Genomic DNA, 5,464 nt, shown 5'->3' with positions numbered 1-5,464 from the left:
CTCAGGTGAGGTGTTCTCCTCTGGGATTATTGATGCAATTGAGAAACTCTGTGTTCTTCTAGACACTATCATCTCCTCTTTTTGTAATAACTATCTTGGAATGCTATGATTCCAAAATAAAAGTCATAGATAATACAATCTACATACACATAGATTCAAAAATTCAACACAATATTCAAACTAATATAAAAGATATAATAGAAAATAATTTATAATAGACTAGTATGGATTCATCGTATAAATGCTTAGTTAGGAATGAGTACTCCAGAGGATATAATAGTGAGATGTTTGTATTTAAGGACCAAATCAACTTGTGGCTACTACAAAAGCAGATAGTTAGAGGTGTGTTTTATTTGGAAACTCAAATAGTATAGGAGAGGAACTAATGTCAGAATGTGATTTTGAGAAAACAGTGGTAAAGTCCCAGCAAAACAAAATACAATCTTCCTCCTGGGAAACCTAGTGATGCTATATAAAATGGAATGAACTTCTAAACTCAGATAATATAAATAGGTTTTTGACTTATACAAAAACCTTCTGGGGCATTGACAGGTGAGATGCAAGATTTTTACTGTCTGGTCTGTCTCCTGTCTTGCAGGACATCTGACATTCCTGGATCCTTTCTTCAGATTGAGTGAAAGCCAGTAGCTTCTTTGTCATGGTGGCAACCAAAAAATATTCCTCCTCCCATTTGTAAGAGGCCACCAAGAAAACAACAGAGCACCCATTGAAAACCACTGCTCTATCCATCTGCCAGGAAGTGTGAACAGGGAGAAAGAGGGAGTGGCAGAGTGGTGGGAGTGTGAATTGACATGTATTATGTACTTTCTATGCTGAAATGTCTGGGAAGGAATTTTACATGTTTTTTTAGCTTCATCTTCAAAATCGACCCTTGAGGTAGGAAGCCTAGAGAGGCTAAATAACTTACTCCAGGTCACACAGCCAGGAAGTAATGAGCTGAGTAGAGTTTAATCCCATAGTTGGTAGCATTCTTGGCTCTCTGGCTGTACAGAAAACTAAGAAATGGCCAATATCACACCCACAGCAGGAGAGATCCCTTAATGGAAATTTCAAGGGGGTTCCCAGCTGAGCCATGCCAGATGAATGAAAGCCCAGGCCAGGCAGAGAATGCCAATCAAGCTATTCACAAGCTCCAGCTGAGTAAGGCCCTGTCCACCACTGTGTTGCCACATCTAAATTTTGGCCCAAGACCCCAGCTCTGGAACAATGCTGCTCTCTGTGGGATTTTTCTTTTCTCCTTCTCCTTCTCCTTCTCCTTCTCCTTCTCCTTCTCCTTCTCCTTCTCCTTCTCCTTCTCCTTCTTCTTCTTCTTCTTCTTCTTCTTCTTGTCATTGTTTTCCCCTGTTATAATAGGAATAATAGATGCTCATTGTAAAATGTTCATACAATGTAGAAATGTATTAAATAGGAAGTGACAATTCTGTAATCCCATTCATCAAAGATAATTGTTGCTAATCACCTGGTAGATATCCTTTGGGATTTTTCTCCTGAGCATATAAAAATATGGACATATGTCAGAGATACCGAAGGTTCACTTCCAGACTATTGCAATAAACTAAAATTTTGGTTTCCCAGTGCATGTAGAAGTTATGGTTACACTGTATTGTAGTTTTCTAAGTGTGCAATAGCATTATATCTAAAAAGAAAATATATATAACTTAATTTAAAAATGAACATGCTAATCATCCCCTGAACTCTCAGTGATTCATAATCATTGATCACAGATTACCATAATGAACATAATGATAATGAAAAAGTTGAAATACTGTAAAAATTCCTAAGATGTGACAAACCACATGAAGTGAGTAAATGCTGTTAGAAACATGGTGCTGATAGACTTGATTGATGCAGAATAGCAACAAAACAATTTGTAAATAAACAAAGTCTGGGGCACCTGGGTGGCTCAGTCAGTTAGATCCCTGACTCATGATTTCAGCTCAGGTCCTGATCTTGGGGTCATGAGATCCAGCTCTGCTTGAGCTCTGCACTGAGCATGGAGCCTGCTTGAGATTCTCTCCCTCTCCCTCTGCCCTCTCCACTCCCTCTCTCTCTATAAAAAAAAAAATTACAATTAAAAGATAATTAATAAATAAATAAATAAAGCATCTGTGAAACACAACAAAGTGCAATAAAATGAGGCATACTTCTAGTAATGTTAAATGAGATCACACTATACATACTGTCTCTCATGTATTATTTTAAACTAACAATATATTGTAACATTCAATCCCTGTCAATGTGTGGAAAATGATCTCTCTCCCTTGTTTCTTATGGTTGTGTAATATAGAATTGTTTTCCTACTCTTACCCTAGACCCATAAGGAGATTTTGCTTGAGGATATAAACCACAAAAAGGTGATTATTTTTTTCATTTCTGCCATCACAAACAATGGTATAATGGGCATTGTTGGGCATATATCTTATATGCAAGGGTACAAATACTCCCACAGGATACATTCTTAGAAATTGAATTGTCAAATTGCCCTCCAAAAAGCTCTACCAATGTTCAATTATACATGGTACATGTATGGTACATGCAACTCTCAATTCTCTACAGCAAACTCTAGTTGTTAGCTTTCCTTTTTTTTTTTTTTTTCAATTAGTTTTGGAAAAATAATGCACGTTCCTTATTTTAAATATAGATCAGCACACAAAAAAGTAAAAATCTTCTGAAACCATACCCTTTGAGAATTTCCATAGAGTTGCTTGCTGCTCCATAGAGTTGCTGACTGGTACCCCGACAAGAGATATATCCAGTGGGAACCTGTGACTTATCTGTAGAAAAGTATTGGTATCAGTACCTGTATTATTCAAGGTTCTCCAGAGCAACAGAAATTATAGGATATATGAGATATTGATAAGAGGAGATTTAATGATAGAAACTGGTTCTTGCGATTACAGAAGCCATGAAGCCCCACAATCTGCCATCTGCAAGCTGGAGAATGAGGGAAGCTAGTGTTATAATTCAGTCTGAACCTGAAGGCCTGTGAACCAGGAAAAACAATCTCCCCATCTGAGGCCAAAATCCTGAGAACTTCATCTGCTGGGGTAAAGAGTCTGAAAGCCTGAGAGCCAGGAGCTCTGATGCTGGAAGGCAGGAGAGATGTGACCAATGACTTTGAGCATATGATCATTTTTAAGCTTTAGAATATTCCATTGTATATGTATCACGATTTGTTTCATAGCTTATTTAAGCAGTTCCCTACTAAAAGGCATGCAGAGTTTTCCAAAATCTTTTTGCCATGTATAAGCAATTTTGCAGTGTATTTATTTAGTATGCTCAATCAGGAAAGTTCTTTAGTGTGAACTCCTAGGATTAAGATGACTAGTGACAAAGCATACTCATTTTACATTTTGACACATACTGTCAAACAGTCCTCCTGCATACTTGTGCTTATTTTTGGGTGGTGCCTCTTTCTCCCCCATGCTGGTTAATAGTGTTGCATCCAAGTCACTTTAAACCTGGGTATGTAAGAAATGTCATTTATTTTATTTATTTAAAACAAACCTAAATTAGACTCAGAGGCCTATCCTGTTGACGTGGAAGAGGGGATTAAATTCCACCCCTAATTGGGGATCTCCCCCAGATTTGGCCCCTAGGCGAAGCCACAAGGTCTTGCAGAGTTCCTGGGGGGTTTCTTAAAACCACTCTAGGGTGGAAGAGAGCTCTAGCCTTCTGCCTGCAGGGCTACTGCAAACACCAGTGTTCCGAGGCCTCATGGTCCCTTGGTGTCTGATGATTCTGCTGTTTCCATGGCACTCTTGGGGGTCTTTAAAGACCTGTGACTCTAGTGCTGGTGATTAGTTCATCAGGGTGCTGTCCCAAGGGGCACAAATGCTGCAGCCCTCACCTCATTTGACTCACTGCCTTCGTTCTTTTCCATGTAAATCACTCTGTGTTTCCATCTCTTTCTCTCTCTTTCTGCCTTCTCCCTACTTCTCTATAAAGCCAGATGTAATCTCATCAAATAAGTTCAGATGTAGACAAACGTCAGGAAAAGCCGGGCAGATTTGGCCTGCCATAGCCAGAGAAATCCATAAAATAAGGGAATAGAAAGGCTGGCTGGCGAAGGATAGGGCATCCTTACAGGGACACCAAACACATTCGGCTCTCAAGATCTTCTTTTTGAGTTCTGAACTTTTTACTGAGGGTCTCAATGGGCCTTTTTCATGCCAAAAAAATAGTCTCCTATATTTTGTTTTAGTGCTCTAGTGCTCCTATATTTTATTCTTCGTATTCTTTATTTGCATATTAAATTATCTAGGTTGTATATATGCAGAATATAATTTTATTTCCTAATTTAGCTATCAAAATTTCCCAAAACTATTTATGAGTGATCAATCAGTTATTCATTGATTTAAATTCGGCCTGCCCCCCATTATATTTTCTAATCAATATTGCCAATGTATAATGAGTTCTATGTATTTCCTTTACTTCTAGCCATATGCCTGAACTCGGTGCTAAGCTATCAGTTATTGCTCTTGGTTTTCTATAGACCAGAACGACGGCATCATCATAGAGAGAGAGCTTCAGCCTTCATGCAAACTCCGGTGAAATTGTACACCTTTCTTCATTCGAGTTTCATGCGTTTCTTGCTAAATGTGATTCCTGTTACTGCTGTTGGGAATAGAGGATATATGTGAATTGTGGTTCTGTTTGTCTTATTGCTCAAGTAAGACATTTTGAACAATATTAAATTTTATAAAGACATGCCTTTTCAGTCTTTCTTCTGAACTCCTTCCCATCTTTTAAAAAATCTTTGGCTCCTAGTGAATGCACATTTAAAATATTTAAGGGGCTTGTCAGTTTTTCTTCCTATTTGTACTCCCACTGAGTATTTGAGAGTGTCTATTTCCTACACCCATGGTAGAAAGAGGTCATGATACCTCATAATTCATCCGCACACGTAAGCATGTCTTTGAAAGAGCAAATGAAATCACTCTAGCAATAGTCTGACATATTTTCCTCCTGGTCCTGTTTTTCCAGTGCACCAAGTCTGGGCTCAAATTCTTTGCCATGCTGCTGGTACTTTCTTTACTCAGCTCACAGCCTCTGAACTTACCTCAATCTTGGCTCTACCCTAGCCATCCTCCCCCTGGTTTGATTTGCTAACTCACATCCCTACATGTAGGAGAAGGATCTGGCTTGGTCAGCCAGATACTTGCCAAGTGGGGCAGAACACGTCAAAGGTTGGGGTCCCCAGGGAGCAGAGATCAAACTCAGTCCAAGGCCATAGGTTGAAATGCAGAAGAAACCCTGTGCAGACGACAGGAAGAGCATATGCAAACGCTGCACTCAGATCTTAAAACCCACACCCAGCCAGCTCACTTCTGAGATTATGAGCCACTCTCCTACTTGGACCCAGTAACAAATCTTTAGGCATCATTTCTAATTTAAAAGCTCAAAGAGGGCAGCCCCAGTGGCCCAGCGGTTTGGTGCAGCC

The 5,464-nt window shown here is 39.3% G+C and overlaps 1 long non-coding RNA gene across 1 annotated transcript; it reads right to left on the bottom strand.

The window, feature by feature from the left end:
- Positions 1-962: 962 nt before the first annotated feature.
- Positions 963-3,735, bottom strand: LOC111090656. The gene is made up of 3 exons (XR_005353067.1): positions 3,529-3,735; positions 2,702-2,795; positions 963-1,362 (listed from the first exon to the last, which is right to left on the bottom strand). It is a non-coding gene; the product is annotated as an uncharacterized LOC111090656 (long non-coding RNA).
- Positions 3,736-5,464: the final 1,729 nt, after the last annotated feature.

This window comes from Canis lupus, chromosome 1 (genome assembly GCF_011100685.1).
Source record: "Canis lupus familiaris isolate Mischka breed German Shepherd chromosome 1, alternate assembly UU_Cfam_GSD_1.0, whole genome shotgun sequence".
In the NCBI taxonomy this organism is placed as follows: Eukaryota; Metazoa; Chordata; class Mammalia; order Carnivora; family Canidae; genus Canis; species Canis lupus.
This window is presented reverse-complemented; position numbering and strand designations above follow the sequence as displayed.